At 45.1% G+C, this 13,733-nt stretch overlaps 1 protein-coding gene across 3 annotated transcripts in view; it reads right to left on the bottom strand.

Annotated features, from left to right (window-relative positions):
- c3h8orf74 (chromosome 3 C8orf74 homolog) overlaps positions 1–13,733 on the bottom strand; it is a 69,197-nt gene that overhangs the window by 33,711 nt on the left and 21,753 nt on the right. The window lies entirely within an intron of this gene.

Genomic DNA, 13,733 nt, shown 5'->3' with positions numbered 1-13,733 from the left:
TTATTCACTTAGTCAAGTGTCTGATGGATGACCAAATAGCTTCATATTGTCAATGGTTATACGACCTAGAACATGAAGTTTGTAAAATTTACTTCAGATCACAAACACAAAACCTTTAAAGGATCAGTAGTTCTTGTACCTCACATAGTCCATACTTGTGGGATACTATGCACTTCTTGATAAAACAAAAGCAATGGGCAACATTGTAGTGCAGTGCTAGTTCCAGGGAACGCATCACATGCTCATGTTTCTCCCATGCACTGAGCTGAATTCAAATATGCCATTGTAGGATTGCACAAGGGTTAAAGGGAGGGAAAACCACAGGAACAATGCTACTCATACCCACTTTCCAGTGATATAATTTACAGTAGCATAGGCGAAGGCCTAGAAACATGAAGAAAACAATTCCAATGTCCAGTTCGTCGGGAAGTGTTGGGAGCACATATCACAAAATTGCACACCACAGCCTGTAATTTTCCATTAATGCATATAAAATTACAAGGAGCTGCAGATCAGAATTACCCACATCATCCATCCATTCACTGAGTTATGAATTGTGCCTGACTGGAGACCATTATGCTGAATAAAATACATAAGCTGGATTTACATTCACAGACTGATGTCTACTGCAGGTGCAAAGTACTCTATAGCATGACAGCAATGTAACAGTTTCAGAGATTTTTATTTCATGGATGTTATAAATTACCATCAAGTGTCCAGTTAAAAGCACAGAGCTGGATTTGTTCATTTTAGGACTGAGGGCATTGTAGGTCCTCTGGCTTTACTAAGAGATGAAGTAAGAAGAGAAGTGAATATGGAGATCAGTGCATGGAATACTACATAACATGAAAATGTTATCAAAAGCCTCAAAGACGGAATCTTGATTTCAAATAGCTAACAGCAAATAGTAATGCTAGGTCAGACAGAGGGTCAGACACATTAGTTAGCTTACTCACCAGCACATGCTATTATTGAAAGAGACTCTTTACAGGAAACATAAACCAGACTCAGAGTGCAGGAGAGACTGAGATAACTCTTCCTCCCAGTCTTGGTTCTTAACTCTTCACTATAAAAGTGAAAACAGCAAATGGTGGTGCAAAAGATGCATATCAGGAGGTCGAGAGGGAGGTTTCAACAACAACAACTAGTATTTATTTAGCATCAAGGCACTTCACAGAGACATTATAAAACAAAATATTACATCAAGCCACATAAGGAGATATTAGGGCAGATAACCAAGAGCTTGGTCAAAGAGGTAGGTTTTAAGGAGTGTCTTACGGGAGGATGCTAAAGGCCTAGGTAACTGAAGGCATGGCCGCCAATAGTGGATCAATTAAAATTGGGATACTCAAAACCCCGAATTAGAGAAGAACAGATATCTCAGAGGGTTGTAGGGGCAGCAGGAGAGTACAGATAGGCAGGGACCAGGTCATTGGAGGGATTTGAAAATGAGGATGAGAATTTTAAAATCGAGGCACTATGTAGGTCACCGAGCACAGGGGTGATGGATGAATGGTATTTGGTGCAAGATAGAACATGTGCAGCAGAATTTTGGAAGACCTCAAGTCAATGTGGGAGGTCGGCCAGCAGTGCGTTATAATAGTCAAGTCTAGAGGTAACAAAGGCATGGATGAGGGTTTCACCAGTAGAAGAGCTAAGGCAGGGGCAGAGAAGGGTGATGATATAAAGGTTGAAATAGGCTGTCTTAGTGATGGCACGGATATGTGGTTGAAAGCTCATCTTGGAGTCAAATATGACACCGAGGTTGCAAACAGTCTAGTTCAGCTTCAGACTGTTGCCAGGGAGAAGGATGGTATCAGTGGTGAGGGAATGGAGTTTGTGGCAGGGACCGAAGACAATGGCTTCAGTCTTCCCAATATTTAACTGGAGGAAATTTCTGCTCAGCCAAAACTGGATTCCAGAGAAGCAGTCTGACAATATAGAGGCAGTGGAGGGGTCGGGAGAGTTGGTGGTGAGGTAGAGCTGGGTGTCATCAGTGTACATGTGCAAACTGATGTGTTTTCGGATGGTGCTGCCAAGGGACAGTATGTAGATGAGAAAAAGGAATCCAAGGTTAGATCCTTGGGGGTCACCAGAGATAATTGTGCAGGAATTGGCAGAGAATGTAATTCAGTGGCACACTGGGGGGAGAACAGGGCAGGAATCAAACAACCTAACTGTAAGATAAACATTTCATATACTCAAGGTATGATGTAATACTTCTTCAACATTATTTCTATTCCGCTTAAAATAATAGTAGAAGCTTCTGGATACCTGGCAACACTCATGTTGATAACTGTTGACAGGCTTAGAGAAAATTTTATCTGCCATATTTTTGAGGTAAGATCATCAATCATCAAGACATTTACTAATTACTTGCACGATGGCAATTTTAAGAAAGGTGCAAGGGATGTCTTGTGAAAATCAACTTTCCACTTCAAAACATTGTTTGCAGATGATGCCAGTGTATTATAGGTTACTTTCATTTCGTTTATTCTCATTTAGAGATGCAGCACTGTAACAGGCCCTTCGGCCCACTGAGTCTATGCAGACCAACAACCACCCATTTATACTAACCCTATAGTAATCCCATATTCCCTACTACCTAACTACACTAGGGGCAATTTACAACAGCCAATTTACCTATCACCTTCAAGTCTTTGGCGGTGGGAGGAAACCAGAGCACCCGGCGGAAACCCACGCAGTGACAGGGAGAACTTGCAAACTCCGCACAGGCAGTACCCAGAATCGAACCCGGATCCCTGGAGCTGTGAGGCTGCGGTGCTAACCACTGCGCCACTGTGCCGCCCATATTATTCCTTTTGGGGTAAGTTCTTGGGGATTCCCTATAAGTGAATGAGGGAGTGACCTTTATAGCTGAACATGTAAAAAAAATGTATGCTGTGCCTTTAAGAGGTACTCAACAAGCTTTTCTTTCCTGTTAAAGTTTTCCTCTAATATTCACACAAATAGACAATGGTTCCAAACTTGCTTGGGGTCTTATGTCACCGCCCTGAAGAAAACTTGCTGAAAATTCTGACTGGATGAGGGGCCAGGTAGAGAATCTTTCTGCTCCGTTGAAGTCCTGATGTAAAGAAGGAGACAGGAAATCTAGCAAGATGACATCTCTGCCCAAATTTCACACTAAGTCACTCTTTTTTCCACAATTGTCCTGAACGCTGGGCATAATCCTGGCATCCAGGTTAACAGAATAGCTGAGTGGAGACCATAGGGGTTTTCAGTGTTATGTCCAAGGTGAGAGGAGTGTATTGTCTTTCTCTAGTTCTATTTCTCCACAGGTCACAACATATATTTAAATGTTTACCCAATTACTGATGCAGCCAATTATATATTTTTATCTATTTTAGTTTCAGAATAAAATCCACCAACCAGGTTTCTTTAATAAACAACAAAAGTATTAACTTATTGTAAAACAAGACTTAGTGATACAGATGCAAAGCTTTATCACACAGTTTAAAATAAGTCAGTAAATATATATATTCCCTTCTATATACCCAACACACACACATACATATGCACACGCATTTTAAAAGCCCGTCGCCCAAATAGGCCACAGGTGGAAAAACTTGCGGCCTGCAGACACAGGACGCAGGTCGTGGAGCTGCTGCGATTCCAAATGCTGCGGCTCATTAGCATGGCCGGGGCGGCTGCCCCCCGCCTCCCTCCCGATGACATGAAGGGGGCGGGCGAGCTATCCCCAGCAATGGCATCTGGCGCCAATGCGCAGGCACCATGCCATTTTTAAAGGGCGTGTTCAGATCGAGGTAGTACCGTTGTATTTTCAGTCAGCTGCATCCAATTTTATAGGATGGACTGGAATCACTGGTCCTCATCTACACCCAGCTCTCGCTGCTGGCTCCAAGCACCACACCCCGGTACACCATCTCAGCTGACAGGCAAACCATAGTGAGGGGAGAAATGATGAACATGACACCACCTGAGCGGATGTCTTTCTTGATAAAGGTAATGGCCAGGGTGGAAGGATTCCAAGTGGCTCAAGTGACCATCATGTTCTGGACCAAAGGCGTACCACACCATATTGCGTGGGCTACGATTGTTGGTATTCCAGCTATGGATAAAATAGTAAGGGAAGGAGGGTCCCTTCAACACTTAGTCGGCAACCCACCTAGGAAAGGGAAACTTTGAATCCAAACCTACAGCTTGGAGACCTGGCTACCGCCGTCCCAGTTCACTGGGCCATGACAGATGAGCTCCAGGCTTAAAGGGTGGGGTCAGTCAGCACAAGCTGTACTCCAGCTGAAAGCGCCACTGCGCAGGCAGGAAGGTAATCCATCCACCCCACTATAACTCAACAAGTAAGTCCTGTAGCGACAGGAAAGGGGCAAAAATGGCAGGTGCAAGATGGCACTGGCAACTTCCAATCCTGCATGCAGGCGGCTCGCTATATTGTTAGTTTTGATGATGACCTAGAAACGACAACAACACCGATAGCACACTGAGCGACCAAGCAGCCTTTTTGAAGGACAGCACTGCTTGCTCCGAAATTGGAGAGGGGCCTAGAAAAAGTGGCCTAAACAAATGCTCGTCACCCTACCACCCTGTTGGCTTGCCACGGTCAACGGGCATCTCTTAATGCGTTCAAACTACGACAGAGAAGGAAACACAAACTCCTAACCTCATTTCAAAAGGTGGGAAAAGAAAAATTCTGAAACTCGCCTGCAGGAACATGAGAACAATGCTTGACTCTGGTGACAACCGCCGCCCCCAACGACACTCAGCCCTGGTGGCCCATGAGCTGGCCATAATACAGTCATAGAGTTATACAGCACAGAAACAGGCCCTTCGGCCCATCGTGTCTTTGCCGGACATTGATATGGCGGCCCTGAGTGAGTTCCGCTTCTCAGAGCAGGGCAGCCTAACAGAACACAACGCTGGCTACACCCTCTATTGGTTAGGTAGACCTCAAGGTGAACGACGCCTCTTCGGTGTTGGCATCATGGTGAAGAAGACTATCGCCACCAAACTTTCAAGCCTGCCAATCAGCCATTCTGAACACATCATGTCCCTGCGCCTCCCCCTCCAAGATCAGCAGCATGCAACCCTCATCAGTGTTTATGCTCCAACCCTGAAGGCTAACCCAGCTGACAAAGATAAGTTCTACACAGATCTCCGCGAACTCATCCAGAATATCCATCCCAAGGACAAAATTGTCATCCTTGGCAATTTCAAAGCCAGAGTGGGCCGTGACAGCCTGGCATGGAAGGGAGTCCTCAGAAACCATGGAGTGGGAAACTGTAATGAAAACGGATGTTTACACTTGGAACTGTCCATAACCAACATCTTCTTTCAACAAAAAGATTGCTTCAAGACCACATGGATGCATCCCCGCTCTAAACACTGGCACCTGATAGATTACATCTTGGTGCACCAGTGTGACCTAAAGGACATCCTGCATACTTCAGTCATGCCCAATGCTGAATTGCATACAGACCACCGGCTTGTGCGTTCAAAGCTGAACTTCCACTTCAAGCCTAAGCCCAATAACAGGCCTAGATACAACCCATCAAAGAAATTTTAAGTCAGCAACCTACAAACCTCATCTTGCAGAGATAGATATCAAGCAACCTTACAGACTCACAGCTGATTCCACTCCAGAAGAACTTTGGGAACACATCAAAGCTGCAGTACTGGATACTTCCAACCAGGTCCAAGAAGAATAGGGACTGCTTTGATGAAAATGACAAGGAAATTCAAGTTGTGCTAAAAATATAAAGGTCAGCTCACCAGGCTCAACTGGCTCAGCCGGGCGACTAGCCAAGAGAAAAAGACAGCCTATCGTCAAGCATGCAGCACCCTTCAATGTAAACTGAGGAACATCCAAAATGACTGGTGGATTGCACTTGAGGAAAAAACTCAACTGTACACTGATACTGGCGACATAAGAAGTTTCTATGAGCACTAAAATCTGTCTATGGACCAGCACATCAAACCCAAAACCCCGAGGAGCGCCGATGGCAAGATCCTACACACCGACAAGGAGTCAGTCCTGGATCGCTGGTCAGAGCAATTTGAAACTCTCTTCAGTGCCAAGTGCACAGTGCATAATACTGCCATCAATTGCATCCAACGTCAACCTGTCAAAGAAGAACTGGATGAGAGCCCAACTCTGGAGGAAACTGTAACCGCCAATCAGATGAAGAACAACAAAGCCCCCAGAACCGATGGAATTCCACCCGAAGCCTTGAAGCATGATGGCCCTGCCTTATACACCAAGCTCCATGAGTTTTTCACAGCCTGCTGGGAACAGGGCAGGATTCCACGGGGTCTTCGTGATGCCATTATCATTACCTTGTACAAAAGCAAAGGAGAAAAATCAGATTGCTCCAACTACCATGGGATCACCCTCCTTTCTATTGCTGGGAAGATCCTGGCTAGAATACTTCTGAACAGGCTTGTGCCTACCATTGCAGAAGAAAACCTCCCCGAGAGTCAGTGTGGTTTCAGAGCAAACAGAGGCACCAGAGTCCTGGTATTTACACTCAGACCATTAACAGGAAAAGTGTCATGAGCAAAACAAAGGCCTGTACGTCACTTTCGTAAGCCTCACCAAGGCATTCAACACTGTGAGCAGAGATGGACTTTGGAAAATCCTTGAAAAACTTGGATGCCCACCCAGGTTCCTGGCCATGGTGAAGCAGTCAAGCAAAACAGCGACCTCTCAAGTCCCTTCCGTATCTCCAGTGGCGTGAAGCAGGGATGTGTGCTGGCCCCGACCCTATTCACCATCTTTTTCAGCATAATGCTGCAGAAGGCAATGGAAGACCTTAAGGTGGGAGTTTATGTACTGAGGGAGGCCTTTTCAACCTCAGGCGTATTCAGGCTCACACAAAGACACAAGAAAAGCTCATCCGTGAACTTCTTTTCGCTGATGACTGTGCTCTCCTGGCCCACAGTCAGTCAGACCTGCAATGTATAACAACACATTTTTCCAAGGTGGCACAACTCTTCAGACTAATAATCAATTTAAAGAAAACTGAAGTCCTGCATCAGCCTGCACCACAAGAAGAATATAGACCACCAAGCATTGTCATCAAGGGAACCAAGCTGAATGTTGTCAAGCAATTTACTTATTTGGGGAATATCATCTTGTTTGATGCCACCATAGACAAGGAAGTGGACAACAGGCTCTCAAAAGCAAACCGTACATTCGGTAGACTCTACAAATATGTGTGGAGCAACCACAGCCTCAGAGCACAGACCAAACTCAAAAGTGTACAAAGCCATAGTCCTTACCAACCTTTTGTATAGCGCCGAGTCATGGGTCCTATACTGCTGTCATATACGCCTTCTAGAGCGCTTCCAACAGCGCTGCCTCCGCAGCATCCTCAAGATCCGCTGGCAGGATCGCATCTCAAATATTGAAGTCCTGGAAACAGCCAACATCACTCGCATTGAGGCCATCCTCCTGTAAAGCCAACTGCGTTGGGCAGGTCACGTTGCCCGGATGGACAACAGTCACATGCCCAAGATCGTGTTATATGGAGAGCTGACAACGGGTAAAAGGAACAGAGGGGCCCCATGCAAACATTTCAAGGGCTCCCTGAAGAAGTCCCTCTCTGTATGCCACATCCACCATCATCAGTGGGAAGCCCAGGCCATAGATCATGATGCCTGGAGATGCTACATCAGGAGGGCTACAGACACCTTTGAGACTGAGCGAAGAACCATCATGAAAGAGAAAAGATGGAGAAGGATAGATCCAACTGCCACCATCAGCGACTACACCTTCACTTGTACCCGCTGTGGGAGAATCTGCCGGTCATGGATAGGCCTAACTAGCCACCAGCTGGCCTGCAACTGATAACTACAACCTTCCCAAAATCTTTGTCCGTGAAGAAATGCCAAGAGACAGCCCTAAATGAAAAGTGCAATTTTTAAAGGGCCAGTTATTGTACAATTTAAAAAATGAATAGAAAAGTCTTTCCATGCCCCCTCCCAACCTCTCCCCACATTCCCCCCCCCCCCCCCCCCCCACCCCCTCAATGGCATTAAACATCATTCCTGCCCTTCATTCGACCCGGAATACCAACCCTTATTATATGACCTTTCCACCCACCAAAGTTCAGAACCTTTCGCCAATACCCCTTCCCATCACTCCTCCAACCAATCTGAAGTGTTTGACCCCGCTCCCCACCTCCGGCACTGAGAAATCACCTCCTCCCCCACCCCGCTTCACAGGTATCGCGCCTCATTTCCCTGAACGGGAATTCAAAGGCACAACATTGCCGGCTGCCCGAATAAGATAGGTACGGCAAACAAGGAGGGGATGGGACCTTCATTAATGCAGGTAGGGTAATTTATTTAAATATGGAAATTGTGGACCCGTCGCCGAGTGGCTGTTGGCTGCCACAAGGCCTCTCTGCCTCCATTGAGCTCAGGATGGGGCCTGCCGGCATCGGGATCAGTGGTGGACCTCATCTGTTGCAATCTTCATACCCTCCCCTGCCACTCTTCCTGGCATCGGACACCCTTTAAAATCCAGCCTGTTGTGTTCCAGATGGCATACAGTCTGGCATCTGAGTACACATAGACAGGTCACTGGGATCTTTTCAGAAGCAGTTCATTCAGGAGCTGTTGAGAGGAAGAGTTCCAAAAGCTTCTCAGGAGAAATGCGACATCAGGCGTTACAGATATCACACACTGGATATTTTTGCAGGGTTTCTCAGGGAGGTGGAGAAAAGATGAGCTGGGTGTTTCTTTCAGCAAACTACAAATGCAACTGACTCAATACAGTATTCAAAAATGAAATCCACTCTTGAGCACCATAAATCTTGACATGTCACTTCTCTTGTAAACAACTCACATCGTCAGAAGGCACTTGTTAACATTGAAACATAGAAAATAGGAGCAGGAGTAGGCCATTCAGCCCTTCGAGCCTGCTCCGCCATTCATTATGATCATGGCTGATCATCCAACTCAGTAACCTGTTCCCGCTTTCGCCCCATACCCTTTGATCCCTTTAGACCCAAGAGCTATATCTAACTCCTTCTTGAAAACATACAATGTTTTGGCCTCAACTGCTTTCTGTGGTAGCGAATTCCACAGGCTCACCACTCTCTGGGTGAAGAAATTTCTCCTCATCTCAGTCCTGTAGGGTTTACCCCGTATCCTTAGACTATGACCCCTGGTTCTGGACTCCCCCACCATCGGGAACATCCTTCCTGCATCTACCCTGTCAAGTCCTGTTAGAGTTTTAAAGGTTTCTATGAGATCCCCTCTCACTCTTCTGAACTCCAGCGAATATAATCCTAACAGACTCAATCTCTCCTCATACGTCAGTCCTGCCATCCCAGGAATCAGTCTGGTAAACCTTCGCTGGACCCCCTCTATAGCAAGAACATCCTTCCTCAGATAAGGAGACCAAAACTGCACTCAATATCCCAGGTGTGGCCTCACCAAGGCCCTGTATAATTGCAGCAAGACATCCCTCCTCCTGTACTCGATTCCTCTTGCTATGAAGGCCAACATACCATTTGCCTTTTTTACCGCCTGTTGGACCTGCATGCTTACCTTCAGTGACTGGTGTACGCGAACACCCAGGTCTCGCTGCATATTCCCCTTTCTCAGTTTATAGCCGTTCAGATAATAATCTGTCTTCCTGTTTTTGCTACCAAAGTGGATAACCTCACATTTATCCACATTATACTGCATCTGCCATGCATTAGCCCACTCACTCAACTTGTCCAAATCACCCTGAAGCGCCTCTGCATCCTCCTCACAACTCACCCTCCCACCCAGTTTTGTGTCATCTGCAAATTTGGAGATATTTACATTTAGTTCCCTCATCTAAATCAATAATATGTATTGTGAATAGCTGGGGTCCTAGCACTGATCCTGCGGTACCCCACTAGTCACTGCCTGCCATTTGGAAAAAGACCCATTTATCCCTACTGTTTGTTTCATGTCTGCAAACCAATTTCCTATCCATCGCAATATGCTACCCCCAATCCCTTGCGCTTTAATTTTATACGCTAATCTCTGATGTGGGACTTTGTCGAAAGCCTTCTGAAAGTCCAAATAAACCACATCTACTGGCTCCCCCTCATCAACTCTACGAGTTACATCCTCAAAGAATTCTAGTAGATTTGTCAAGCATGATTTCTCTTTCGTAAATCCATGCTGACTCTGCCCGATTCTACCACTGTTCTCCAAGTGCTCTGCTATAAAATCTTGATAACGAACTCTAGAATTTTCCCCACTACCAACGTCAGGCTGATTGGTCTATAATTCCCTGCTTTCTCTCTACCTCCCTTTTTATATAGTAGGGTGACATTAGCTACCCTCCAATCTGTAGGAACTGTTCCAGAGTCTATAGAATCTTGGAAGATGACCAACAATGACCACTATTTCTAGGACCACTTCCTTAAGTACTCTGGGATGCATACCATCATGCCCTGGGGATTTATCAGCCTTCAATCCCATCAATTTCCCCAACACCATTTCTCTACTAATACTGATATCCTTCAGTTCCTCTCTCTCACTAAGCCCTGTGTTCCCCAACATTTCTGGTACGATATTTGTGTCCTCCTTTGTGAAGACAGAACCAAAGTATGCATTTAGTTGGTCAGCCATTTCTTTATTCCCCATAATAAATTCCCCTGTTTCTGACTGTAAGGGACCTACATTTGTCTTCACAAATCTGTTTCTCTTCACATACTTTTACAGTCAGCTTTTATGTTCCCTGCAAGCTTGCTCTCATACTCTATTTTCCCCTTCTTAATCAATCCCTTGGTCCTCCTTTGCTGAATTCTAAACTGCTCCCAATCCTCAGGTCTGTTGTTTTTTCTGGCAGATTTATATATGCCTCTTCCTTGGATCTAATGCTATCTATAATTTCCCTTGTAAGCCATGGTTTGGCTACCTTCCCCGTTTTACTTTTGCGCCAAACAGGGATAAGTAATTGTTGCAGTTCATCCATGCGCTCTTTAAATATTTGCCATTGCCTATCCATCGTCATCCCTTTAAATAACGTTTCCCAATCCATCATAGCCAACTCGCGCCTCATACCTTTGTAGTTTCCTTTACTAAGATTCAGGACCCTAGTCTCAGAATCAACTACGTTACTCTCCATCTTGATGAAGAATTCTATCACATTATGGTCGCTCATCCCCAAGGGGTCTCAATTATTCCTCTCGCATTACACTCGTTGTTTACTTAGCTGAAGACATGTGATATCTAGTAAATGTTTTTAAACAGAATCTTTCCAGTGACCTTTTCAAAAACCAAAGTTCAGCATCTATGGCATCATTTCAGTCCTCCAATGAATCCATCTCCGCAATTCTAAAACACGAGTCCTTAAAAAATATTAAATAATAGAAGCACTTTCATAACACCAGGCCAGGGCCATGGCCATGGCCAAGAAAACTCCAGAATTCGTAGGCATAAAGCTTTCAAAGTATGTTGAATAAAGGGAAGATTAGCAAGCATACTTGGACTTACAGGCCTGCAGGCTGCACTCTCACAGAGCAATGCAGTTCTGTATCTTCCTCCCTTACCCGCCACTCTATTGGATGCCCAAGCTGCACCATACTAGTATAGGTACCCACCTACTTTATTTGAACAAGTTAGTCCTGGAAGCGACTGTGTTGGGAGGATTGCAGGTCTCCAGTGCATTAAATTTTTATTCTGTTTCAGTTCCAACTCTATATGCTTAACAAGTGAACAAGAAGAATTCTCTCTCTAATAAATAACTCGATTAGAAATAGTAATACAGGGTTCACAAGACAATTCATAATTGGCATACTTTTTCCATTAACATTGCTACCGGACATTCAGAATAGCAAAAGTTAGTTTTCCCTGCACAGAGCACTGCATCCTCAATTTGTCTGCAGTGTTTTGTAGCATTAACTTTAATATCAGGTCACGTAATAAAAGGAGAGAAGACCTGCTTTTTCTGTCTCCATTAAATCACCTGAAGGATGCAAACCCACTTGGTGAGGAAGGAATGAAGAGGAGAAAACAATCTCGCAAAATCTCAAATAAGCTTCCTGAAGTACCAGTCACTGGGATTGTCTGTGGGGAGGTCTGCAGGCAGAATAGTCCTGCCCTCTACTGTTAAAGTTGCCAAATACAACAAAAAAAAAGGATTATTTCCAAATTAAAATTGAAACCTTCAAGTTATGTTGCGTGATATTATATGAATACTTAATCCACTCACTAAGCCCAATATTATATATCTGCTGAGCAGTACCATCCTCAAAATCTTGAACTGCTCTGGGTTTAGAGGACTTGGCTTCAGACTACACCATGTCGACAGTCTGGTGAACAGACAACAGCATGGATACTGATGGAGTGGCAGGGGTTGGAGAAAGAATGTTATCAACCTGAGAGTTCAGCAGATTTATGTTTCATGGAGTCACTGCCACTCTCCAGGGGTGGGACTCCCGCAATCCAGCTAATCTGCTGGACTGCTGCAATGCCCTGGAAGCCTCTTTGAACAGTGGCATTCAGAGCATAATGCAGCAATCTGAGCTTGCACAACAGCAGTCAGAGCTTCCACTACAACACTGAGACCTTTGATGGAAGCTGTAATATCACACATCATGGTGGGTTCCATAGGTGCACTGATGGAAGTGACCACCATTCCATGTTGGAAAGGATGAGCTCCAAGCTTTGCATAAAGCCCTGTGCCACGTTGGAGCTGGACTTGTCCATGCTCCTTGACATTATGTGCAGGCTTTTTGGCAGGCTTCACAGTGCACCAATAATTTGGTTATGTACACCCACCTGCCTTATGTAGCCTGGCCCATAGAAGTCTTCATCTGATTCCTCTGCAGTAAAACTGTTGTATGACTTCACCCTCTGGCAAGCTGACACCTGTGCTATAATTTTTCCTTGCACTGGCTCCTGTGCACTTGTGCCTGGTGCTTCATCACATGCAGATCCCTCCTCTATCCTAGCCTCTAAAGCATATATAGCGTCAGTCTCTCAGCTGGTGGTTGCAAGTGTAAGATTGAGTGATTGTGTCTCTTCATCATCACTGTCTTCTTCCTCTTCCTCCTCTGACTTGAAAGGTACCAGTTCTTGGCATCTGAAATGAAAAAGCGGCAAGGGTTGGGTTGTGGTGAGGGGATTGGAGAAAGTAAGAAGTGTATATTACACCATCTGTAGCTCGTAAATTGGAAGAGATTATGGGATGAGGGAAAAGTGGGAAGAGAGGAAGAGGATTAGGTATGGAGATATCCTCATCAACAATCCCTTCAGCGCCATCAGTTGCCACAGCTTCAGCGATGTTCCTTTCCTTGAAGGCCAGCAATGACTCTTCCATTGGGGTTAAAAAATGCAGACTCACTTGTCTTCCTCCAGTTCTTTCCTGCTACATCCTGTTATACACTTCTTTCTCCTACAAGAAAGAGAGAAGTGTGTCAGTGAGTGCCCTGCAAGATGTTTGGATGATGTGGCTGTCATGGATGAAAAGCTATCAGTGTGTGTGAACAGTGAGTTGATGCACGCAAAAGCTGCAATCAGTGCTAAGTGCCTGAGGGTGAGGTAAACCACATGAATTGAACGATTGAGTACTGATTGATAGCGATTGTTGGATGATGGAGGTGTAGAGAATTGAGCCATGGATGAGGCTAATTGTACAGTTGGTAGAATATGCCACTGAAGACTGAACTAACTCTCTTCAATAACTATGTCAGATTGTTAGACTTCCTGCAGCTACATTCCTGGTATTGATCTCTGCAGCCAGT

Source organism: Heterodontus francisci, chromosome 3 (genome assembly GCF_036365525.1).
Source record: "Heterodontus francisci isolate sHetFra1 chromosome 3, sHetFra1.hap1, whole genome shotgun sequence".
Classification (NCBI taxonomy): Eukaryota; Metazoa; Chordata; class Chondrichthyes; order Heterodontiformes; family Heterodontidae; genus Heterodontus; species Heterodontus francisci.
The sequence above is the reverse complement of the archived record's forward strand: the minus strand, read 5'-3'. Positions and strand labels throughout refer to the sequence as shown.